At 39.9% G+C, this 27778-nt stretch overlaps 1 long non-coding RNA gene and 1 pseudogene across 1 annotated transcript; both read left to right on the top strand.

Moving 5' to 3' along the window:
* Positions 1 to 7990: 7990 nt before the first annotated feature.
* LOC119741558 lies at positions 7991 to 10194 on the top strand. The gene is made up of 3 exons (XR_005272748.1): positions 7991 to 8272; positions 9561 to 9735; positions 10106 to 10194. It is a non-coding gene; the product is annotated as an uncharacterized LOC119741558 (long non-coding RNA).
* Positions 10195 to 18317: 8123 nt separating this feature from the next.
* LOC119741557 lies at positions 18318 to 26190 on the top strand (annotated as a pseudogene).
* The last annotated feature ends 1588 nt before the right edge of the window (positions 26191 to 27778 follow it).

The following is a 27778-nucleotide window of genomic DNA, read 5'->3' as shown; positions in this document are numbered from 1 at the left end:
GGGAGGCTCTGATTAGCTGGTGCGCGGGGTCGCATCCAATTTACATGCACAGATATATCAGACATTCGTAGTGTGGTTCTGCACACGCGAACGTCAGATCCTTAGACAAACAACCAAATGGCAGTAGCTGAAATCGCACATGTAGAAAATGCACTTGTAATGTTTCTCACAAATGTGCCTTCACATTTGGCAGCTTTTCTGTAATTTTTGTGAAAAGATGTTTTCTGGGGGAAAAATATCTTGCCTCTGAAGAATAGGGCTATTATTATACGACAATTTTATCCATTTGATCCTGTCGTTTGAAAGATGGCAAATTTTCCTGGCTTTTTGACAATTTGATATGGAGTCTTCTTAGAGTTGACTAAGTGAACTTTCTGCATTTTAATGACTTTATTTTGTCACTTAAGGCCCCAAAACTGGAGTTCTTGTTTCTGGTACATTGATTAGGGCTGTCCCGGCCAAATATGCCGAATATTTGAATATTCAAGTATCAACCAAATATTAGAATAGCCTTTTGCTGCTTTGAATATTCAAAAACAAAAAATAACTATATAGATCTCATCGATCAATGCACACAGCTGGCAGTTTTGAATATCCCAATATTCGGTCACACAAAGTTTGAAGTAATAAAATACTAACTTATTCAACATAGACAGCCCTAACGTTGATCTAGCTAGAAATCGGTGCAATGACGTCTTTTCTATAATAAACATATTCTGGAATGCACATATCAAAAGGGGCGATATCTCATTCTCTAGCGTACCAGATTTGTTAAATACAAAAAGTGTGGAGAATGGAACAAAACAAAGTATGATTCCAGTTGATCTATCAGTATTTGCCGTAGTTGAACAATCTGTTATCATAGTTGGGGGGGGGGGAAATAAAATGCAGTCAAAAATGAGATGCACTGACTAGAAAGTAGTGGGCCTAAGATAAAATTGTAAATTGTATTATTTGTTCTATTATGTGATGTGCTCTATTGAATACTTATAAGACTTGCAGACTGTATAGGAACAAATTTCAGGATGACATGTACAACAGTGTACTCGTGTTTTTAAATGAGGTAATGTGGAATTTCATGAACATGACTGAAAAGAAATAAATTTTATAGAAGGAAACAACAGGAGCACACTTGTCATTATTTTTTTGTCCTGTTTGGATGTGAATATTGCATACTGGTACACAGAATAACAAAAACGAATCAGTGAATTCAGCTGTATGATTTATTTTGTCAATTCATAATTAGAATTCTTTAATAGCGCATCTTTGTTGTTTTTTTACATGTGTAGCTTTATAACTGCAGTGGACAGTGGAAATTCAAGTGTGTAAACATATATTTTCACAAGCAGTGGCGTTTGTAGGATTTTGCTTTGGGGGTGGGGGGGGGGGCAAGCTGGAAGGCAGCCGGGAAATTTGTTCAGGTCATCAGCTGGCCGTTGAGAAATCAAAAAGTGGGACATCATTGGACAATAGGGGGTATTGCACCATGTCCATGCCCCCCCCCCCCCCAACCAAAAAAACCCCAAATATGCCACTGTTCATTTCAACATCCTTATCTTGTAACTTCTACTACGTGTCCAAAACACATGTCCAACTTTTGATCCCAAATAACTCTGTTGTTTACCAATGGAATTAAACCAAAATTTCAGATCACGTGAACCAACCATGGCAAGTTTTCTGGAGCGAGTTTATCATCAGCTTTGTGCAAGAGAGTAAGATTTAAATGCCATATGAAAAAATAGTCACTTTCAGAATGTTGATACAGCACTGGAGATGGTGGCAGAAGGCGCGTGCGGCGGCCGGAAGTTGAAGAATGCAGGATCACCCCTGGTGTTATTGCACACCTTGATCGTGTTGTAGGCGCGCTGAAGCGCTCTAGGGGGCTGGTCGCGTGAATGATGCAACGGATTCTTACTGATGATTACAGTCATTTATTGAATCACCGTGAAAACTGAAAGAAGATAGATACAGATATAGAGTTCAATGAGCACTCGTATGAAATGAATAAATGTGAGCGCATATACTCTCTTAACCCGTACGACGTGTCTGCGCTCTAACAAAATACCGAGACAGGCATTAATATAAAGTAGCTAATATAAAGTTATTGAAATAGCAAATGTCATACCGTTTACGCCTTCAGACCAGCTTTACTATATGAGGTTGTGGTAATTCGGCAGAATACTCTGTGGCCCAAGCTGAATGAGAATACAAATAACAAAACTCTTAAGTGTCGTAGATCTATAAATATTATGATAGCAAGGGACTAAGAAATAATAAGAAATAACGTAAGGTATATGGCTCATTTGTATAACATAACAGAAAAGAGCATTTTCTTACCTAAAGCAGTCGATTGGATGAAGAAATAAGTAGCTAGCGATTATGTAACACTCTGTAGGATCATGAAGTGAAAGTGAAAAGTGAAAATAACGTACACGAACGCGCATCATATAGAATGTTCAGTGTGCGCATCGTAAAACAACCTGCGCGCATATTTGGAGGCAAGCCCGCGCGCGCATGCTTAAAGGTAAGCCCGCGCGCACTCAACCTGTCACTTACACGTGTGTTGCGGCAAACGATTGAGTTGTGCAACTTGAAAGTCTCCAGCACTGTATCGACATTGGAGGACGCCAAGTCAAAAGGGGCAGATTCTGAAAGGGAGCATTTTTTTTTGCATGGCGTTTAAATTGCTCCTTAAATTTGTCATGTCTTGTTTTATCTGAAATTTGGTTTTCCATTCGGGTAAACAACAGAGTTATTTAGGATCAAAAGTAAGATGATTTTTTTTACATGTAGTACAAGCGTTGTTTACGTTTGTGTTTCCAAACTTTGAAAAAGTTATTTTTAACAAGTACAGTGCGTAAAATGCATGTCAAGTAACTGGGGGGATAGGCTGGGCTGATTCAACCACAGACGCCTGAAAAATGAGAAAAGGATGCACCAAGAGCTGAACCTGACTAACATGACTAAAAGGAACCGATTTGAATACAGAAACATGTAAATGTTTATGGAAATTACATCAGTATATTTTGCAATCTATGATGATATTTTGACAAAAATATTTAAGTACCACTTATGAAAGGAATGATTTCAAATTTCAAATTGCTTGATAAATTACAAAAATAACGCCACCCACTTAAATGTGCTTTGGCAGTTTGATATAAAAAAATTGATGACATGTGCATAAAGCATGTGAAAATATAACATTATTTAAATTCACAACTTTTAAAATGTGTTTTTTACAAAATAACAACATAGCAAAATGGAATGCACAGTTTAAATGGAATGATTTTGAAATTTTAGCAAAAAAATATCTCAAAGAAATTTTGTGCAAAAATATTACAGGACCAAATGAAAGAGCTAAACTTCCGTGTATCAGATTTGCTTCGGTAACAAAATTACAAAAATTGCTGCATTGTTGTTTGTGCATAAAAATATGAAAATATGAAATGGAAAAATTATGTCTTTCATATATATACACCATAAAGTGTACATGAACATGGTCCTACATACTTGTGTACAGGTACATGTATCTTTCCATCAAACTGAAAGAATTCTACATACTACAAACAGGTGCTTGACAAGAAACACACAGAATGATTTCTGATCCTGAACAGTGTACATGAATGTAATTTAGATAATATACACACACTTTAATTCTACACATTCTATAAAAATAAATATCACGTTTGCTAAGTTAACACATTCATATTACAACTGTAAAATATTTAGCTACTTACTTCAACTTAAAAGTTTGTTCAAACGTATACTTTAAACATCACATGTCTAGTAGCCAATAACAAAGCAACTTTCAATTTGGCGTTAAATTTTGAAATGGTTGCAGTTTTGATCAAAATCACAAGATGTGTTGCCCACATATATATCTGGACTTCTGATAATTCCCGAAAAAGTCTTCAATACAACGCTTCACTTCGCCCACTACATGGGGTGTGTAGGCTTTGCCGCCTGTTGCTCGCTTCATGGGCAAGAGGCTCGTCGAGCAACTCGTAAACACACACAGTCGTTCTTTACATAACTCTCGAAGACAAGGCATTGTGTTTATATCCCTTTGTCCCTGTAATATAACACACTACCATAGACCATAGAGAAATAAAAAACAGTACTGAATGATAATGTTTTGTGTGCAAATTCTAATTCACAATTTTAAGGTCTGACAACAAACATCGGTGGATTCTGTCTGTTTTTAGGCCAAAATGATGAAAAATATGCCCTTTCCGCACTGAGCCAACCTAACACTTGAAGCGAGCACGCGCGCTGATATCGCAGTCATTTTCGGGTTCGATCCACTGATCTCTATATAAAGACTGGATAGCTAATAAAGAGCCGCACAATGTACGAATTTGACGCCATATTGGTGAGACCGGCTGGTGATCTACAAAGGACAAGTTGCCGTCTTTATAGACAGCATGATTTCTTTTGTAACGTCGCGGTTCACTTGACTTATATTTTGGCCACCACCACTGACCAACTGACCAAGGTTTACTACAATTTTTCTAACGTCGTGGTTACTTTTATAATGCCGCAAATCACTTATTCGGCGTTTTTGAAATAATAATCACTACGGAAATGTGTCCTTTTTAGAACATCATAATATGTGTACGTGACCAAAATGCGCGTCAACTGTTGATACAACGCGCGCGTATTTACGCGTAGAACGTTCGTATTATACGCGGCCATCTTCGTGAGACCGGGGGCGAATTGGTCAATATGCAAAGTCTACTGTGTGAATGTTGTATGCATATCCGCTATCCAGTCTTTATATAGAGATCAGTGGTTCGATCGCTCGGAGCGCGCCGCGGGGGGTATGGTGTAGGCGCGGATTGATAGTATGCGCATGCGTACAAGTGCAAGTACGTACCCCCCCCCCCCCCCCCCCCGCGGCGCGCTCCGAGCGATCGAACCCGAAAATGACTGCGATATCAGCGCGCGTGCTCGCTTCAAGTGTTACTGTTAGGTTGGCTCAGTGCCGAAAGGGCATATTTTTCATCATTTTGGCCTTAAAACAGACAGAATCCACCGATGTTTGTTGGGTGCACATAACGTGAGTATGTCATGAGGTATTGTACGGAGTTTAGGGGCAAACTGTGCAGCGGTTCTGTGGGAAATAGCTTATTTGGAATGGACGTTTTTGTACTTAATTAGTGTTTTGTGTTGACAACAATTTTGCGGGCTTCTGACTCTATCTACGTGGAGCCTCATAGTTCTAGGAGTACCTCTTTATAGGCTAGTCAGAAAGTGCTGCCTTTTTCAGATGTCTACTGAATTTTTGTGAAATTTCATGTTGAAATTTTGATACGCAAACGTGTAAAAATGAATCTGGAAATTTCACGAAAAATATACATCTGAAAAAGGCAGCACTTTCTGATTAGCCTATAAAGAGGGTGAGTATGCTTCTAAAGCAAAAAAACCTACAAACTAAGCCTAAATGTGAAAATCAAAATTTGGCAAAGTCGACACGTTTTTTGTACATGTGGATGTGTGGCCTATGTTTACGGAGGCAGTCCAGTAAATAGGCCACATTTATGGGGCTAGCCATGGGCTAGCCCATGGCTAGTGGGCTGGTGGACGCCCTTTCCTCCCTACGTTACGGAGGGAGTCCTGGGTAAAAAGTGCTCAAAACCGAACGAAAACATTTCTGACCAATAATTTCAATATTTTTACCTTGTTGGAGAAGCTAATTTTTACGTCGTAGTATTCTATGTGTCCTTATCTGTTGGGTTGATGGGTTCAGGAATTCCATATGCGATGCTGACCGACCTTAATCTGGAAAATAAACTCGAAAGCAACGTTAAACTTGGTAGCGCCAGTATCACACTGGGAGGAAGGTATACTTATCATAATTTATGCCTACGTCACCAAGTTGATGAGCAGGTCGCATGACGTTGCTAGAACATGAATTATGCAGATCCGTGCCAACGGCCGAGGCGTGCGCCAGATGAAAGCGCTGGCTCGTATGCAAACGATAGCAAAGCTGACCGTCAAGATAGCGGCGGTTTATTCCCCCATGGTCGAACTAGCCCGTTTGGCGAGTCAAACATTATTAGTACAGCTACGGGCAAAGATGAAACGAAAGGAAGAAATAAATCATTGCCTTCAGAAAGCAAATCTGTTGCTGTATCAATTTATGGTTAAATAGATCTGTTTATTAAAACACTGACGAGATTGCCTCAGGATACTCAAAAAAGGACAACGCGGCGGGCAAGCACAGTAACCGGCCCTGATCAAATTACATTACATTTGAACGGCATAAAAACAAAAACGACATCGACAATGCATTTTTTCTTTCTAGTTTATTCATTTTTGTAGATAGAGGATCTTGATACAATATTATTCCCGTTCCTTTTTAAAGAAACTTTCAGTTTTGATATCCATGTCCATGCAAACATATAAGGAATTGTACGTGGCCGTAAAGTAATGTCAGTGATGCTCATCAACTTTTTCGTTTGCAACAAAAGTGCTAAAAATCTTAACTTGGCCGGCCGCTGCTTAATTGAACAACTAACCTGATTGCAACTTCGTCAAACATCACCACTGAGAAATAACTTGAACCTCAGTTTAAAAGTTAAAAATATTCAACAAAGTTCTTTTGAAGGCCCATCTTTAAAAAAAAAAGAAGTGGATTTTATCAATCATATATTGTTTGCGAATTGCTAATGACTAGAGCTTGTTGTTGACAGTTGTTGAAACAAGTATTCTGTGTCAATTTCTTCGTTGTTCCAAGCAGTCAGAATGATGCACAATTGCTTTTTTTGACGAAACAGGTTTCTAGGGTCATTGCTCCGCCCAGTGCGCACGTGGGCAAATTAACACGTGCTCCTCTCCAATGCCACGCTGCATGTTCCTTCCGCGCGCATCATACGCGCGTGCACGCATGTCGGACTTTAGTGCACGCGCACGTCGGACATAAACCACGGCTGTGATTGGTCAGAACACCATGCCCAGTGGGCACATGACGTTGTTTCAACGTTGAATGTTGGTTGAAATGACGTCACGACGTCGAAATACCGTAAAACAACGTTATTTCAACGTCACATTTGCGACGTTGATTTTATGTTACAGTTTGACGTTGTTTTAACGTCGAATAAATGTTGAAATTGCGTCGCGATATTATCAACCTAAATTCAATGTCTATCCAACGTCGGTTTTGTAACGTTGTTCCAACGTCCATATTTCGACATTAATCCAACGTTGAATGTTGGTTGAAATTGCGTCGCGATATTATTAACCTAAATTCAATGTATAGCCAACGTCGATTTTGTAACGTTGTTTCAACGTCCATATTTCGACATTAATCCAACGTTAAATGTTGGTTGAAATTGCGTCGCGATATTATTAACCAAAACTCAATGTCTATCCAACGTCGGTTTGGTAACGTTGTTCCAACGTACATATTTCGACATTAATCTAACGTTGGATAAATGTTAAAATTGCGTCGCAATATTAACAACCTAAAATTAACGTCTCTCTGACGTCGGTTTGGTAACGTTGTTCCAACGTACAGATTTCGACATTAATCTGACGTCGAATAAAAGTTTAAATTGCGTCACGATATTAACAACCGAAATTCCATGTCTATTCAACGTCGGTTTGGTAACGTTGTTCCAACGTACAGATTTGAACATTAATCTGAGGTTGAATATACGTTTAAATTGCGTCACGATATTAACAATGTTAAATTCAATGTCTATCAATCGTCAGTTTTGTAATTGTTTCAACGTATTTTGACATTATTCTAATGTTGGATAAATGCTTAAATTTGCGTCGTGATAACGACCTAAATGTACCAACGTCGGTTTGGTAAACTTTGTTTAACATACGGATTTTAATTAGTCCAAAGTTGAAAAAATGTCGAAATTAAGTGCGTCGCATTCAAACATATTGCATTGCTTTGAAATTGAGTATCCTCGCGGTTACTTCAACGTCAGTCCTGCTGTATCAATTGACATATAATTTTAACTAAAGTGCAAAATATCATGTCAAGAAATATAAACAAAATAGCCGACTTAATTGAACTTTGTGGCCTTTTTATGAAAACAAATTATTTGTCAGCACGCCAAAGCTGTGACGCTAGCCAATCACACGGCGCGTAATTTGTTCTACATTCCAAGGTTGTGACGCTGGCCAATCAGTTTTCATGTACACTCTTTGAATCATGATATGGCGCGCAAGCATATGACCGTTACATATTTCGACATCATACTGCAGTTGTGTGGACGTGTAACGTGCAGCCGACATCATTTTACTCAAATAACAGGTAAGAATTTTGCCATCAAAATTCGTAGTTATTGTTATGATGTTGCTTAGACATACCTGAAGTTTATTCGAAGCACTTTACTTATTAATTGCAACCAATTTCTCCCCAAAACGATAAACAAATATTGACACATCACTGGGGTCGGGGACACTGGCATGCATGGTCACTGATGATACCGGCGTCCGGTATGTATGGGAACCAGGTCGACCGCATGCATCCCGGCACTCGGAACAGTGTATTGCTTAACTGTTCTAAAACGGGTTCAATGGGAAAAAGTAGTGAGAGAAATCCTGAGAAATAATCCTCCATTGGCGTTTTAAACTGTACAGTATAATGGACGTGTGACTTAAACTTTCCAAGACGATATTGTTACCATGAATAAATGTGGCTCAATTACTGGATTTCCTTTGTATTGAAAAGTTGTTTCTGAGGAAATAGAAATTGCAATTTTTTTCACTTGGTAGACCTTATGGACATGAAATGCATGATGATGAAATGTACTTAAGCCTACCTGGTTAAAAAAAATAATAACCAGGAAAAATATAATTCGATTTTCTGTACTGTAGAGTTTCAGTTTTCATGTAATTTTCAGGCTAAAAAGTAAAAATGGATCGTCCAAAAGTGATTGTAGAATGCAGTATATTTTTCTCGAGGTCAATTACTGCCATACTGGATTTCTTCGTACAGCTACACAGCGGTGATAGGTCATGGGTCATGTACATTATACCGTTTTACTTCCCCTGATTGTTAAACCAGGTGGGTTATCTTCCATAGGGAATAGGCCTATCAAGTGGGGGATAAACACTCCCGATTTCGATTTCACATGTTGCTATCACCACCCCGGTGCTCATGTACATGTACAAGTCACAAAACGGAGAAAGTTGCTGGGTAGTTCCTTGATCCTTTGTGTAAAACTAAAAGTTGCTGTGACAATAGTGAGAATGCATAACACAAATTTCTGTACCAAAACTTTAGGTAATAAATGCAAGCATGGATAATTATACCGATGTTTGTGACCTGTGCTGTGAATGGTGCAATAACAAAATGGACTCACGGTGCAGGGAGTGAGTAATTACGTAAATGTATTGGCCTAAGTAATCAATCATTGCATAGGCAGGTGGTATTTCTACATAAACTTGTTTTTGTTTTGTGTAGATACTAGACATGGTTTGCATATTTTTTGGGGAGTATGTAGAGTCTAAGTTTGGCAGGTAGGACAGGTACCCGGTAGGGTAGTTAATCTCACTTTTTCAGCTTCTGAAGAAAAAAATCCTTTTCAAAATTCCAGAAGAGTTTACAAGACCTCACAGATGACGAAACCCCACTCAGCAATGATTCATACAGGAATTTAGGAGGAGCCAAAGTCAGCATGGATTGTCGAACCAGTATGGAGGAGTTATGTATGACTTTCCAGGATACTTCAGTTTGAAAGCTTTCGGACAGTACTCGCAGTGCCGTAGCTGGTATGTATATGCCGACAAAAAAAAAATTCATGGCTAACTATTATGGCAAAAACCGATAATTTTATTCTTAAGTCAATAACACTTGCAGAGATATAGCTCTGATTGCAGTCATCGCACATAAAAAAAAAGTGATATTCAAATCCATTTATACTTGTGCGAACAACAGACACAATGGCCAGTTCATTCAAAACGTTAACAAAACGCAAAAATGAAAACAGATTTGTGGCTATATCTTAATTGAGTGTTGGCTGAAGTTTCGTCACAGTGCATTGTATAATAACTTGTGTTTGTTTACACTCTTCCGTTATCTTTTTTTCCTGATGGGTCTTTGCTTTTGTCTCTGAGCGTTGTTTTTTTTCTCATCCAACAGGTGCATGACCAAGTGATTGAAGACAGTTCAACAATGATGGGCAGAGTGGAACTGAAAGAAAGCAGATGAGGAGACGGACGTTTTCAGTTTCGCAGGTAATTTATTTTTCTTCGCCAGATTTAATTTATTTTGACCAATTATTGATCTTGGTTAAAATCTCATTGTGTGGGTACTTGGTTGTATGGTTGATAATTGCTGAAGCGTCAGGAAATACAAGTGGTAGGTTTTATAAGTGCAGGTTTAATAAAAGGAATCATTCTGTTGATTTTTTGTACACAATGTCAGCACATAAAATGATGACCAAACGTGTTGTCGCTTTGTTGAAACTAATATGGTTTATGTATGTATTTCTCTCTGTTTGTGTTTGTAACATTTTCGTTTTTGAGGGTGATTTGGTTGTGTCAATAAATAAAGAGATGGTTGGGGAGGAAGCTTGCAATTCTAAAATATTGCATTATCTTTTATTTGTCTTTTCTAGCGAGGTCTAGTAACTTCGTAATCGGGCAAGGTGATGGATGTTGCTGCTTGTTGAGTTTTTCATCTCCTGTCAAGTTTGCGCCTGAAAGAAGAGGTGATGGAGGGACACACTGAGGGCCCATGCACCTTCACGTTCAGTCGTACATTTGGACTATGTTAAATATTTCAATATTGGAACAGTTGATTAATAGTAATTGTTCAAATACAGTAAGTTGCTCTGGAGTGACTGGTATCTTTCCGTAAGTGTAACAGGTAAAGGCTCTTTAAGTGATGGAAATTCAACCTCTGCCGCATCTTGTACTTTTCATCTTGAAACTTCCACGTTCGAGAAGTGGGGGACTGTTATAATAATTATATACAGTACATGTATTGTGCATTATTTAGTTATTACTGTTGATTCTTGGTTGACCTGTTCGAATGTTCAATTGAATCATTTAGATTAATTTTGTATGAATAATGCTGTTTGTTTTATTATTTTCTATTTGATAGATTCTAATGCTCTTGCCCAAGTCTGCCGCATAACCTCTTGCAATATTTCACAAGAAAATTCATAGATATGATAGAATAGTGCTGCAGGTAAATTTGGAAAACTAATATGAATTGTATGCAAATGAAAAAAAGTGAATTTAGACGTTTAAAAATTGTACCTGTATGCTTGTTAACTCGTGTTATATTTCCGATGTAAATGCACTGGGCAGTGCTGCATTTCTTTGAAAAAAGAATCAAATTCATCATCATGTATCTTTTTAGAGACTAGTACCCTCATTTAGGCTTTAATGCTGTTGGAACAAGTCAATCTAATTCTGAATTTTACTATGTATGGATTAATTACTACTTTGTTGAAACCTAAAAGGTGTTGTATAAGCTGATAAGGTTGGAAGTTAATTAATAAATACATACATTTTTTTATGGAAAACATTAAAGTGATTGATAAAGAATTTCATTTAAATTTAAAGTTTTTCAATTTCGACATGGATTTAACAACACTCCTCAGCTTGCAAATTTATTTAACGTAGAACGATTGGAAAAATGCCAAACATCCACCATTATCAGTACATTCTGGCTTTAAATCTTAACAAAAACCTTAACATATGTTGATTCAAGAATTGCATTTATTTAACTGTGATATTTCTAAGAATAGGATGTCATTTAATGTTGATTATTTATACGTTGATTGAACATCATGTCAGTGCTATTTCAATGTAGAGATGTCGACGTTAAATCGATGTTGAAATGTCTACGTTAACTCAACGTTGCGATCTTAACGTTGTTTCAATGTCGGCATTTCCACGTCGCTTCAATTTGCAAATTCAATCATCAATCAACGCTGAATCAACGTAGAATCTCCAACATTAAATAAACGTTGACATATCTACGTTGATTCAACGTCGTGCTCTCCACGTTGGTTTAACGTCAGCATAATGACGTCAGATCAACTTGCAAATTCAATCATTAATCAACGTTGAATCAACGTAGAATATCCGACATTAAATCAACGTTGAAATATCTACGTTGATTCAACGTTGTGCCTTCCACGTTGGTTTAACGTCAGCAAAACAACGTCAGATCAACTTGCAAATTCAATCATTAATCAACGTTGAATCAACGTAAAATTTTCAACATTAAATCAACGTTGAACTGTTGACGTTGATTCAACGTCAGCATTTCAACGTCAGATCAACTTTCAAATTCAATCATTATTCAACGTTAGTTCAACGTCGGAATCTGACGTTGTTTCAACGTTATTTCAACGTATTTTGCCCACTGGGTGGGGCGGTGCTTACTGGATCGGTCCATTCATGTTTCCAGTGATGCCAAATGACCTCCGTGGCGAAATGGTGACGTAAGCATAAATTATGATAAGTGTACCTTCCTCCCAGTGTGATACCGACGCTACCATCTTTGTACGTGTTTGTAGACTCTTTTCATCAGTTTCTCACCGCCGAGTCTATTCATGATGTACGTCTGAGCAGCGTGTAGTCTGGTTCCCTAGATATAGACCGGACAATTATTCTCGACGCTCATATCACGTCTGGTCCGCGGGGGCCAGACTATGCAGCATGAATATGCAGTGCGCACGCGCGATTTGCTTAGTAACCACCCTCATACGCACGCGCACTTACTTGAAGGCGCGGTCGCTAATCCAATGACCGAGCGTGTTTTCGCGCAAGTTACCAGAAACTGTTATCACTCTGCGACAGGATGGCGACTAGCATGCAAGCCTTGTGCTGTGCTCTCACTTTTGTACTTAGTCTTGCTGTCCATAGCTCTCAAAGTGAGTTAAATCATGGAGGTAGGAAACTACCTCCATGGTTAAATTATATACCACATGACAGAGTATTGATCACTGATCAAACTGATCACTTTCATCAAGAAATTCCAGACAGGGTGAGTGAAATCTGGAGTGATTTTCATCAAGATTTTCAGCATCTTCAGCCAGTAACTCAAGCCAATTGCTCTATTCAGTGCACGCTTGAGCGAACCCATTGTGCCAACTGTGTAGAGCTGTCGAGCGCAAAGTGAGTCCCCCGAGGGCCTCCAGGGCTCGAAATATCCACTGGACCGTGTCTAGTAACTTTAGCGTCGGTCTAGTGCTGTGTGTGACTGCACTAGTCCGGCTGTCTAGTGTTTTTTTTCTTGCACTATTTAAGCAAAATGACGCCCAAGTATACTAGCAGTTGAGGTCTGATTAGCGTGCTCCGAGTTCATTACTTGATTGATTAAAATTACCGACCTAAAAACTCCTTGTGCCGTGCCGAAACGCAACGAAGCTGCTTGGCCAACGCGGCAGTCATGGCAGTTGCAGACATGCGTATGTGTACACAGAGCTGCATCGATGTACAGTAGTCAGTACATGTATATAAGCACGTGGGCCCGTACGTGCTAGTGCAGCAGTGACTGGTTCCCGCTGCGCCGCGCACTAAGGGCCAAAGAAGGCATGATGGAAATGCGGTAACCAGTCAATGCAAAAGTCGCGCGCGGTGCATGCACACTGCAGTATAGTACAGTGTTTTGCATGCAGGCTGGACGGAATAGACATCGTAAAAATGCCAAGAAAACATCGATGACAAAGACGATCTTTGCAAGCTTATATTCACAGAACTTGATCTCTCTTGTCTGTGTATGTATTTCCCTTGTTCATGAATTTATTTCGAGGAAATACTACTGGTATTTGAAGTGAAACGATGCAGCGTGTTTCACCGAAATCTCCTACCGTAAAATGAAGCTATTGCCGGCCCATTGCCGGTCAACAACACACAATGCATCATCGCACGCTCGTACCAAGCAAAGTTCAGACATTGCCAGTTTCTCATCGTGACTGGCATTGTGCACAAGGTATATTTGACCTGCATTTGCCATTATTTTTAAGATTATTGACGGCAAATATTTTCGATAACACTTAAGGCAAGTTTTGTGTAGCCATTTTTGCGTAGTACAATGGAAATAGTTCAGGCTGACAATTTTCATAAAATTTTAATGAATCTGAAAACAAACATTCAGTTGCTTTATCATTTCTATGTGCCGTTTATTAACTCCATTTTCCAAGTATAATTAAGTGATGAACCAACTGACAAGTGTATTAAAAAATGAAAGCGTAAGCAGAAGTGAAACCTTTTATTAATCTCCATTTAGACCTGTTGTCTAGTGTTTTTTTTCATGAAATTCGAGCCCGGAGCAAGTTTAAACTTGCGCGCGCAAGTTTAAACTTGCGCGGGCATTCATTTCCTTGCTACAAATTGCGCACGCAAGTTTAAACTTGCGCACTGCATAGATTTTCCCGGCCACGCATAACAGAGCCGCTAAACTATTTTGCCCCTGGGTATGTAACATTATTTTTAAAGCAGATTTTTTCTCCGATTTGATAGCATCACTGAGCTTCGGGAGACAATGCCTTAATGCCTTTTTTTGAAACATTTGATTAAATTCATTAATTAAATCATTTGCAAATTTATTTACTTTTAAAAATAATTACCATTTTATATGCATAGCGTTTTTAAGTTGTAAACATTTTTTAATATGAATTATTGAGCCTGCAATAAAAAATATTTGTTAAAGTAATACATTTAATTAATTAATTAAATTAGTAATGCATTCATTAATTTTTTTTCAAATTATGCATTTTTGAAGTGTACACAGCGCTCGAAATGTTATGCAAGTATTTCTAAAAACAATATGAATTATTGTACCGTACAATTTATTAATTGTTAAATTAATTAGTATCTTTTAAGAGTAAGTACTTTTTTAATTGTAGAATACATAAGCATTTAAAAATAATGTAAATGATTAGTATAATGTCAAAACTTGAACAATTGAAGGGATCATAATCATTCTTTTTACGTTAACAGCTGGTTACACCTAGGAAATTATGATTTATTTACATTCAAGAATATAAATAAAATGCTAATTAGGTTTACAAAGCAAAAAACTTGAAGCTGGTCTCCATTTTTGAACAACTTCAGTACACTTTCCAAGCAATCGCCACTAGTGTGCTTAAGTTGATTGCTTGCCAGGTCCCCTCCCTGGCCCCGCCCCCACGTACCCTTAAACAACTTCTCTGATAAGCACTGCTAAATCTCAATGTTTCATTTCTTTGACGCTAATTGAATTCCCCTTTTTATTTATTTCTTTATTCATTCATTTATTCCATTATTTCTCCATGTACTCGTGTTTTGAAAAAAAAATTCGTCATCAATGAAAATCCCGCCCGCAAAAGAAGGTTGTGATCGCCTTTGCGCAAGTTAAAACTTGCGCACGCAAATTAAAATGGTGCGGTGTAATTTGCGTGCTTCAGGAGTCCCTCTCGCAAGTTTAAACTTGCGCGCACAAGTTTAAACTTGCGTGGGGGACTCAAATTGCGCTCGACATCGCCAATCATCCTTTGTTCTCCCCTGGCATCAGTGTGCTACACCAAGCTTCTATGTATACCCGCAAGATGGCGGACCTCTGAAGTGAAAATCATCACTTCAAAACGCAGTAAGTTTGGTAGAGCCCCAGTTGCTTACTATCCCAACTCCACATCAACATTTAATCTCCCTCTGACTGTCTCTGGAGACATTGAACCCAACCCAGGTACAATCAAGGATCCCTGTGGTGGATGCAACCGTCCTGTAAAATGCAATCAAAGATCCCTCCTCTGTGAAGACTGCAACAAATACTGGCACCAGAAATGTCTCCCCGATGTGTCCATTGCCCAGTACTCGACACTCGTATCAAGCACAATTGACTGGTTCTGCCCGGGCTGCACCCCACTATTGCCCTTCATGTCATGTAGTGATACATCATTCCAGGACATCTACAGTGGCCCAACGGACCATGACGCATCACTGGGAATTACCCCTAATCTCGACCCACATGTACCTCCCAAGAATACTCACAGTAACTCAGTCTCCGGTATTCTCATCAATGCTCGCAGCCTCCGCAGCAAACAGCAGGATATACAATCATATTTGGAACTCAACCCCTTAGATATTGTCTGTATCACTGAAACATGGATGTCAGCTGATGACACCGATTTCCTTTCTTGCTTGACGGGATACTCATCTATTCGACGGGATCGTGACGGTCGGGGTGGTGGTATCATGGCACTCGTCAATGACATGCTACTCCCTTTGCAGCTCAAGCACCTTGACAATAAAGACATCGAACTGGTCTGGTTTTCCATCACTGTCAAGTGCTCCAAATGGATTGTAGGGGTTGTTTACCGACCTCCTAACTCTGGCCCAACATTCTTGCAATCTTTACAAGATGCTTGTGATGCAGTCCAGTTGGATCTTCCCCAGTATGAAGGCATTATCCTGCTAGGTGACTTCAATATCAACTGGCAAGTTGATACTACTTCCACTGCTAATCTGCGGGATGTCACTGACTCCACTGGCCTCACTCAGGTAGTGGAAGATGTGACCCGACCCTCAAGCAACTCCACCTCTACAGGAACTACTATTGATCTCATCTTCACCAATCGACCCGAGAAGTTTTCTGCGGTGGAGTCCGCTGCAAACCCAGTCTGTAGTGATCATCACGCAGTGTCCTTCTTATTTAGTGCCATCAAAGCTCCTCCACAACCTGCAGTTATCCGCTCGTTTCTGCAGTACAGAAAAGGTGACATGGCGCACCTGGAGACTCTCCTACATCTGGCTCCATGGTCAGCTTTTATGGATGATGACAATCCCGATGCATCATGGGAAGGCTTCATGGACATCTTCGAAGCAGCAATCCATGACAGCATACCCCGTAAGCAGTGTCGTCGTAGTAAAATCTCACCTTGGATATCACAAGATCTTAAAAACTTATTCACCTAAAGCATAAGCTATTCAATAAAGCGAAATACTCCAAATCCAGTTCCGCATGGCTCGATTACAAGAACGCCCGGAATCAGGTGAAGAATTCGACTAAATTAGCCTACACTAACTATGTTGATGGTCTATTTGCAACTGCGGACAACAAGCGAAGTTTCTGGTGCTTTGTGAGAGACCAAAGAAAATCCAAGTGTCCTCCAGCCTTCCGTCAAGCCGACAAGGTTAAGATTAGGTTCCCCAATTAAAAAAGTGGGTCCCAAAAATTATGGCGTGGGGTTTTTGGCAATAAGTTAATGGACCCGTAATGTTTTACTTGGTATACTTACTTGGGGTATACTTGGTTCAATGGTTGATTAGTCCTCTTCGCCAATGGGCAGGACTCTCAGTTGATTCTTGAAAATAGCCACAGTTGGTGCAGAAATTAGTGATTCTGGCAATTCGTTCCAGTGTCTCACCACTCTATTAGCATGATTAGAGAAGAAGTGGCCTGCTACCTTGGTTCTTGTATGCCTGACAAATAACTTTTTGGAGTGTCCTCTTATTAAATCTTTGTGGGGGAGGGTGAAAAAATTTCCGCTGGAGATTTGTATAAGCCGTTTATAAACTTATATGTTTCAACCAAGTCTGTTTTCAGCCTCCTCTCCTGCCACGACTCCATGTCAATATCATGTTTGCACAGGCGTAGGCACCTCTTCTGCACCTTTTCTATCAAGTTAATATTATCTTTGGTAAGTGGGCTCCAGGCAGATGATGCATATTCGAGGGGGAGGCGGAGGTCCAATCGAAGAGACATTCCAAGAGTTGTGTAACACAGGAGCACTTCTTTTGGAACCCATGCTGCTCACATGATATGAGGCCGTTATTGACGATAAATTCCATGAGCTGGTCATAAATAATCTTCTCAAGAAGCTTCACCACCTGACTAGTAAGCGACACAGGTCTATAATTGTTTGGAATTAATCGGGAACCTTTTTTGAACAACGGCGTAATATTGGCGTCTCTCCAGTCCTGTGGAACCTCTCCAGTCAGTAAAGATTTGGTGAAGATCATGCTGAATGGAATGTCAAAATCGGGAACATTCTTCATAACGTTTACGTGCAAGCCATCTGGACCACAAGCCTTGTTAAGATGTAGCTTCTGTAGCTTGGTTCTCACTGTGTCCTCCGAAGGAGTAACAATAATATCATACAAGTTGGCAGTAGAAACTCTGTCATGGAAGGGAAAATTTAAGTGATCATCGTCTGGTTCAACTATCAGCACACTTGCGAAAAACTCATTTAGGATCTCTGCTTTTCACTATCTTCCGTTACTTTTCTACCCTCCTGCTCCAAGACTTCAACAGTTGAGGATGACCTGGTAAAGTGCTGAGCATAATTGTAAAATTTCTTAGGCTCAGTTTTGATCTGGCTTACAAGTGCAGATTCGTAGTCTAGCTTGGCTTTATACAGGGCCTTCTCCACATCTTTCTTTGCTTGGTCAAACTGAAGATGATGTACATTGAGGTCAGATGTCCTAGCTTTCACTTTAGCGGCTCTCTTGTTACGCTTGGCCTTCTTGACAGAATTATAATTGTTCCATGGCGGCTTATGACGTTGACCAGACTTAACAGTTTTTGTCGGCACGAACTCATCAACCCACGTGTTATATTTTGCTTTCATAATAGCCCAACTGTCTTCAACATTTTTTCTTGAAAATTCCATATTCCAGTCGGTTGCTTTGACTGCCTCGGAGAAGGATTCATAGTCTCCCTTGGAGTACAAGTAGATCTTCCGCTCGGCAACTGCAATACGAGGAACAGGAATACGTAGTTCTGCCATCACACTGTGATGATCACTTCTGCCGAGTTTCTCCTTGACAGTTACAGACTGAACAATGTCGGGATTACCTGTCAGCAGCAAATCGAGTATATTCTGTCCTCTGGTAGGCTCTTTGACTAGTTGAAAAAGCATATTTTCTTCTAGATGCATGACATAAACTTCTTTGATAAAGCAGAATGGCCTTCATTAGTGTCCCAATCTATCTCCCTGAAGTTGAAATCTCCAAGAAGGATCACATTATCAGTGTCTATGGAACTAATGGACTCACATATTTTGTCCAAGTTCGGTTCGCCTCCTCTCTCAGGTCTGTAAACAACTCCACACAAGACTTCAACTTTGGGATTTGGATAAATTTTGCATCACACTACTTCCGCATCCACGTCTCCTTTGGTATGCAGTATCGGGTTGAGATTTCTCTTAACTAACAGCAAAGATCCACCACGGTCTGTTAATGAGTAGATACCTTCCTCATAAAATTTCAAATCTTGATCCTTTCGAAAACAAATATAATCATCAGGACAAAATTCATTGCTACTATAACCATATTGTCAAGCCACGTCTCTGTGATGGCGCAAATATCCACATTATTCTCATACAAGTAGTCCTTAAGTTCCACATATTTGTTCTTAATGCTAAAGGCATTCAAATGAACAATCTTAAACTCTTTACCCTTGTGTAAGTGCGATGTGCGATAGGTGCATGAGATGCATAGGTGCATTGCCCTCCCCTCCCCCGACGCCACTTTTTTCTTCATACATGTATATCATCCCAATGAAGGTCATTCATTGCAAGAAAATGATATTAAATAGGCTATTAGAGAAAGACATGAATCTGGGACTGAGAAACGTTTCCAATTTTGTTAGGAAATACTTAGAAAATGTTCTTGACTCTCCATAGACTTTGTACACAATCGCGCAAGTGGTGTCAAGTTGCAACATTTTTTCCAGGCCTACTGCCATTATTACTCTAGTTTTGGCCAAAGTCAAGATGCTACTGATTGATAGTGGATCATGCATAGCTAACGGCGTGATGGGGAATCTGTAGTAGCCATTTAACAATTAATACATTTTCTCCCAAGGCTTTCCTAGGGAACCAATCGGCAATCACGAAGTGGTTTATAGTCAATCGCACACATGCATTCGCATGATGGTTGTTAGCATACGCGCTACGTGCATTAATCAAACATCGCTAATTATGCAGTTCAGTGATACCCCTGCGCGAGCACACGACTACCGTATAAAATGGGATGCCGACGCTTAGTTCGAAGATACAGCAATAATATTGACACCCATGGACTTATTTCCAAAAAGGCCGCGCCCCCTTTGCTGCAAATTTCCATAAAGGTTTGTGTGAGTTGGTAAAAAAACAATTGTGTAGGGGTGCTCCACAACAAGGTAACCATCGCTTTATATTGATCACTGACGTCTTGGGCCACGACTACACAGGGTGGCATGGCTGGCTAGTGCGGAAAGCGCTCGCCTGCCCCTCTCACCACTGTGGCCCTGGTTCGATCCCGGCAGGGATCATGTGAGCAGAGTTGTTCGTTGATTCGCTCCTGTGCCACGAGGGTTTTTCTCCGGACTCGCCTGTTTTCCTCCCTCCGAAAAAATCAACACTTTCAATCTGTGTTCCGTGGTCATATATGGGTCGTGTGGCTGGCTGCCAAAGATGCCTTTACATGCTTGCGGCTCGACCGCATTGTAGCTGCGTCCTCCTTTCAAGAAATGTTTACCCCCCAAATTAAAATGACCTTGCTACGCCACTGTTGCGGGGCATTAATGTGCTTTTCTTGTTTTGTTTGTGATCAAACTGCAGGCGCAAAATATAAAAGTGTGTGACTTGGGTGAAGGCGTCGCAGACAAGTTGGAGAAGATGCGACTCAGAAAGGAAAAGACAAATTTTGCATTGATTTGTAAGTCGTACTTTTAATATTTATGAGTAAATAGTTCTTGCAAAGTTGGGGTTAATACCCTGGCAACATTTTTCTTTACCTTTTTTACACCGCCCCTCCCCTTGTTAGAAAAAAAAAGCAAAAGCTGAAGTAAATGTCAAGGGCATTTTCAGAACATGCTTCTATTTTATCCCTTTCCCCCCTCAACCTCAAATCTGGATAAAAGGCCAAGTAAAACAGCTTTTCACCCCGCCCACTTCTTTTTTTCCCAACCCCCTTTTTTTTTGGCAATACGTTTTACCATTATTTTGTAAATTTATATACATTGTCTTTTTATAGTTTCCAACAAAAGAGTCGCGCGCTATGTAGAAATTTAAGGGTCACGGCTGATTTGCACCCAATTTTGTATCGGCAAAGAGTCAAGAAATCAGAAGCTATCTTGGAAAATCCGCCATCTTGGGGAATCTTGGGGAGGGGGGGGGGGAATTCCAGGTTGCATGCCGTTGATTGGGACGGTGCTAGACTGATGCATTCCAAGCCTCACTTTAATTTTTCTTAAAATGTGGCTTAAAACATTAGGGTAGGTTTAATCACAATTTTTAAATTGGAGCAGACTGGTGCAAATTTGTAATTGACTTGATGTCATTGCTTTCATTTCTATTCGCACATTTTCCAAAAATGAAGATCATACCTTGCTTTCAATTTGATATGGTTGACTCGTGAATAAAGCCTGTAGAAACTAGATCAACTGCACATCTGTGCTTATATAAACAGTAGATCTGTATCTGTTAGCTTCTGTACAAATGCCTGGTGTGGCTATCGCGTACATCCTCATGGTGTATGTATGAGGATAACTGCCAGAAGCACCGGGGCGAACCCCTTCTCTTAGCAATAAGTGTTTGCTAGGTTCTTTTATGTGCATTTATACAACACACGGGACCTACAGCTTTACGTCCCATCCGAAGGACGAAGCAATAATGGTCAAGTGCCTTGCTCAAGGGCACAAGTGTCTGGGCCTGGGCTCGAACCCACGCCACTGTTGCCTCTGAAACACTAGAGCATGAGTCCAGTGTTCTTAACTGCTAGGCCATCTCACCCTATGAACATAAACAGTAGTTTGTTCACAAACCCCTGGCACCCTCATGTGCACATATAAGGCCAAATAAAAATTTAAAAATGTTTAACGTCCTGCCTTTTTGAAAAAAAAGCAAAGAGGAGGCCCTTTTATTTTTCCTTCCAAAATGGCCGCCCGACCGGGCTATTTTTCAAGATGGCTGCCAGCTGTTTTTTATTAAATGGCCGCCACTTAGACTGAGGAATGACATACGTTATACCAGCTTTATATGGGCTAGATGCAACAGACAAAGAGGCCAGAATGATGTCACTTTTCAAATGTATCATTTTCTCGTGATTTAAAAAAAAGGGGAAAAAAAAGGAGGGGCCTCCAAAAAGGAAGCGGGCGGGGACGCTAAACATCTTTTTTGGTTTGGCTATATCAGTGTCCGGCATCTTCCAAATTTGATCACAATTAAATGATTTCAACAAATCTGCTACGATTGGACTAGGGCAGATTAAAATGCCATATATATCAATTTTGCAAATTAAATAACTTTTTTTTTACCTTTGATTTTGTTTCAGTTAAAATCAAAGACGAGGTGATAGTCCTGGAGGATGAACTTGAAGTAAGCCTTTAATATTTTTGAATGATTGAAAACAAATTAAAAGTCAGACTGAAAAGAATTATGGCCACATCTAAATGTGTAAACTTCTCCATCTTCCAAAAAAAACCCAGAACAAAGCTTTATTAAATGCTATCTTTTTGAAAGGGGGTAGGGTAGTTTCAGGTTTTTAGTAGTGTTACAAGCTTTTTATTGGTATATTGGTGGCATCTCTGTCGGTTTTAAACGGATGATAAAGACATGGCTGGCTGGTCTTAAACACTTTTGCAGTGTTACATGAAATTTGGACTCCTTTGAACTCCAGTGCCTTTTACCGTTTTATTAGTCGAATGTTCACAATCCTCACGTAGGCATGCGCAATACTACCAGTGAGTCAGTATTTCATAGTCCTAAATTCACAACGCACTCACCACAGCTGCATCTGCGAGTCAACGCGCAGTGCGTGCTCTCCATAAAAAGAGTTGTTTATGTCTTACTCGTGAGCTGGACACTCCAGGGGTGTTTCGAAAACCTGAAGTAAACTTGTTGAACAAAATCGTTTGAAATTTTTACTTTTTGACTTTTGGACTTTTGGACTGAAAAGCTTTGTTTTTTTTTACCGAAAAGGTCAGGTAATTAGCAGCATCTGGGCTCCAACCAGTCTTAAACATAGTGTTTAACACCTCCCAAGCACCTGTTTTTCCCTTATTTATCTCAATGTTCCTTAATTCAATTTCCCACAATATTATCAGGACATGTCAGTTGATGAGTTACAGGCAGCATTACCCACCAGCCAGCCGCGCTACGTCGTCCTCAGCTATTGTTATAAAACGACGATGGACGAACCTCCTACCCACTCATCTTCATCTTTTTGTCTCCATCAGGTACTGCATTCGCCTTTTTTTTTTCTTTTCTTTTTTGTAATCCAGCACCAATTGTTTTCGTTGTGAATGACGGATCCCTGTAATTCCTGAAAACCAAATCCTCATCAAAAGTTATATTATGTTACAAATCCTCATAAACCACAGAGAGAAAGTAGATCAGGTTTACATGAAAGCAACGTCAGAGTATATGGATTCTACCGAGTGCCCAATGACCAAAGATATTGAATAACTGGAAGATTGCCATCAAGGGTTGGAGAATTCAATAGGCAGAGTGCCCTTATGGTGTGCAGGAGGTCACAGGTGGAAATTTCTTTGTCTATTTTTTTTTTTATTGATATTTCAACAACATTAACACCGTGAATTAATTTTTTTGCTCTTTCCAGGATGTAAACCAGAGCAGCAGATGATGTACGCTGGATGCAAACTAAATTTTGTCAAGGCGTCTGGCCTTACAAAGGTACATCATTGTGTGGGACCATATTCATCATAAACACCGCCAAAAAAAGAAAAGAAAAAAAAGAAAGTCCACACTCATTGGTGGGGTCACAATTTTGAATCTGATTGTCTTATGATAACGTCATTTATATATATAGACCTACGGGGAATGTTGTTAGCTACATGTTGATTCCCTGTTTGCTACCAAAGACTGTAAATTGTCCAACACTGACAACGGTTTATGAAAAATGATGCGATTTGAAGAGTCGCAAATTTAAAGAGTATGCGAGTTGCATGGAAATTGCTGCCTGACAATGTGACACTGCCCAAAACGAACGGCAAGGAATATCAATCGCACCGTGGTGTATGCATGGGGCACGTGAAATTAGATAACCCGCGCTTTGTTCGAGCACTGTGCAGTCGATAGGGGCCATTGAATTGCGGGCTCTAGACGTACAGACACAAATACACCGTGTATGCACACTACATGTGGATCTAGGTTCCCGCAATTCAGGATTTCATGTTGTTCATGCACCTTTTTCAATAATTTGAATAATAATAGATGGTTTCATTACTTGATAAAAACAAATATTACATTGGTTGTTAAAGAGGTTGTGGAATGCTCGAAGACATTTCCGTCATTTTTCGGGTATATGTAGCCTAAGGTGTGATGAAATAAAAACGACTATTGTTTCTGTCATAAAATGAGTACAAAAGGTACTTTTGAGAGCTGTTTTCCAAGTCCTGTCATGCCTGTTTGGACCCGAACGTGCAATTTGTGTAAAAGTCGTCGTTGCGGGCAGCAAACAAAACACAGTAATTCGTGACGTAATAAACAGGACTCCCGATGCAGAGTAGCATAAACGAGTCCTGTTTATTACGTCACGATTTACTGTGTTTTGTTTGCTGCCCGCAACGACGACTTTAAACAAATTGCACGTTCGGGTCGAAACAGGACCTGAAAAATAGCTCTCAAAAGTACCCTTTGTACTCATTTCATGACAGAAACAATAGTCCTTTTTATTTCATCACACCATAGGCTACATATACATGTACCCCCAAAATGACGGAAATGTCTTCGAGCATTCCACAACCTCTTTAACGCTGCAGCACCACCATCAACCGTACAGACTTGCTATTTCCACTATTCCATCGTTTTTTTGAGCTGAAATTGCATTTATTTGGTTGGAAGCACTTACATTATCAGGCTATCTAGCTGTGCCATTCGCACAGGACCCTTCATTCCCCCCCCCCCCCAAAAAAAGAGGAACTGGAGCCCAAAACGAAATTTTGAAAAATTTCTCTTACATGAAGAAATTTCTCAACGGTCCTGCACTGTACCGTACCCCAGCTCATTTATGTGCAAAATGATACAGGCCTTTTATAGACACCTGTCTATTAGTAGAAGAGATGGGTGTCTCAAAGACCCTGTAACAAGAAAAAGGACGTAAGCAGCCCAGGCAGGCAAAAAGCACCTTTAGAGATAATCAAGCTGAAAGGTTTTGTGCTGCCATTTCTAGATTCAAAATCACATAAGGTTGAAATGTTTACTGATGACATTCGTTAATATTTAAATAATATGGTGCATTTTTATGTCAAAATATTTCTTAATTTTGAAGTTATTTCAATTTTTATGCTCACGACCTTTTACTGGGAACTTCCCAAGCCTTAAACGTACGCTTAAGTGGCATGTTAAATCCTTGTGTCCTTTTGCCGGAACAAATTTGGCTTTGCGTACCCACTTGAGTGGGACGTTAGGGCGCTTCGAACATTGTTTGTTAAATTAGAATAACATCCTTACGACCTTTTGTCGGGCACAACTAATGAAAAACCTTCTTCCGTCCTTTGTTTACAGTTAATTACGTCAGAATGACGTAGCCGATTGAGACAATATGTTTATCAAATGAAAGATATTTCCAAGCTCTATCAATTACCCGAAAAATCCGAAGTTGACATTTTGACCCATTTATCGCCCTCACACCCTTCTTCCAGGAACCCGACGAGTTGTTCACCGCACACACTATTTATGCCGCCATGTTTGTTGGCGTTATATGCCTCGCTTTGATTTTAAGATGGCGACCCTGCCAAAGGTCTATCATAAACAATACATGCACAATTTTTCTTAACAGGTTAATGAGATTCGGAATGTAGAAGAGTTGACGGAGGAGTACATTCAGGAAAAGCTTTCATTCTACCATTAGTGCAATCCTCATCATCAAGTCCATATCAGATTGTCATCACACAGAAGCAACCCCTGAATACTGAACTGGCTTATTAGAAGGTGAACAAGAGGTATACTACAAGTTATCCCGCGAGCGCGAGTGGAACACGGAATAATGTAGTGCGTCTGTTTCGTCGGAGTGGTATGTGAACACAGATGCACTACATTTTCCGTGTTCCATGAGCGGGAGCGTGATAATGAATTTATCTTCAAGCAAACTTGACGCGCAGTACAGTTGGAACGAGCACGCTTTACAGGAACATTTCAGCAGTTTATTAGCGCATGCAGCTGGAATGTCGCTCGCATCTTGGAATAGCGCAATACGCAGGGTGCGATATGGACCGTGCAATACAGTATAATATCACACTGTTGTTGCCATGGATCAACCAATAAGAATCGAGGATACAAGTTTACTTGAAGATAACAATGCGTATCCCGTGCAATAAAATTGCCACACCTCAAAGATGGCTGTAATGCAAAAGATCTATTGTTTTGCTTAGTAAAATTTCTTCAATATAATTAAGGCACAGATCTGCGTGCATGAGTATACTTTAGTGTGTGGGTTGGCTCAGGGACCACGTAGTGGGGGAGCTTTTCTCGCAGGGTAGAAATGGACGGAGTTGGGGGACTTTCGATTCCGTCTCCCCGCAGCAACTTTGGTCCCCACAATAACTATTGCTTACCGTGTGTGGTCCCCAAACTAAGCAACAAAGATTCATGGGTTTGTTTATGGTGACTGTAAATCGAGGACACACATCGAGGACCACCTCGATGAGAAAACGTGTACAAAATGAATGAGAGCTGTTGCTAAAAATTACAAACAAAGGAATAGGGTAGAGGAACAAAAGAATATGCTCGACTTACACCATCAACAAACGTGGTAGGATTTGACTTCTTTCATTCTTTATTTTAGTACCATTACTTAATCAAAAGGGGTGCATACCTATGTTCCCCAATACCTATGATCCCCAGTACCGATGTTCCCCATCCCTAACCCTAAGAATTTTGGGAAAACATCGGTATTTGGGAACATCGGGTAGACCCCAATCAAAAGTGGACTTGTGTAGTAGACTATTAGGGACTAGCCTACCAAGGTTGATCGTATCAGTGGTTACCAATATCCGTACACACCACAGTGCACATGTATAGCAGTCAGGAAGGACCAAGAACTTTTGTGATCCTTCAACCCTATCCATCCCAACTCCATCAAAATCCATCACCCCATTTTGGTGGATTTTGGGGACTTGGTCCAGAAGGCCTAGCGTGACTAAATATTGATGGAGTATGATGGACTTGGGCCTAATTCTGCCTGAAGCAGTGTTAGGGGGGAATCCGATTGATTTTGCCTAGCTTCCAGTACTGCTATTGTGATAAAAGCCATGTTTAGCAAGTCCATGAATGTCAACCAGTGCGTCAGTGGTGGATTCCATTATGTCATGTACAGTTTTGTTTTGGACACACAGTGATTGATGGATTTTGATGGACTTGGTCCATTTCCTAGTAAAAGACGCTGGGGAGTTATAGGGTTAACATTACGACACAAGCACGACATACGTCATCCATCTACCAGTACATGAAGGCAACCAATTCAGTCCAACTTGCTCTCGGGTCATCAAGGCATGAAAGGGGGTGGGGGTTAATGGTTTTCATTGAGGCCCTTAAAGGGAATGTACATCATTGGCTTTTGCTGTATTTTTCAGAAATGAACTATTTGGGGGTTAGTATAATAGATCAAATATTGTTACACTGACATGTTTGAAGTTTTGTGTTCGAAAATGCTGGAAAAACCAAGAAAAACAAAAATATTCAAGTAGTCTGGTTCCCTGACTCCACTAAAGATGAAATGGATCAAACATACCAGAAAATTGTAAGGTAAGGGAACCAGTCTAGCTGGCCTGCACCCGTTCATGAGCATGGAACCAAAAGCTAGCAAAACAAAATTTAGACTAAAAAAAAATGGTAAATTTGGTGCAGTAATTGAAAAATAGTTAGGT

This window comes from Patiria miniata, unplaced genomic scaffold (assembly GCF_015706575.1).
Source record: "Patiria miniata isolate m_02_andy unplaced genomic scaffold, ASM1570657v1 HiC_scaffold_5, whole genome shotgun sequence".
Lineage (NCBI taxonomy): Eukaryota > Metazoa > Echinodermata > Asteroidea > Valvatida > Asterinidae > Patiria > Patiria miniata.
This window is presented reverse-complemented; position numbering and strand designations above follow the sequence as displayed.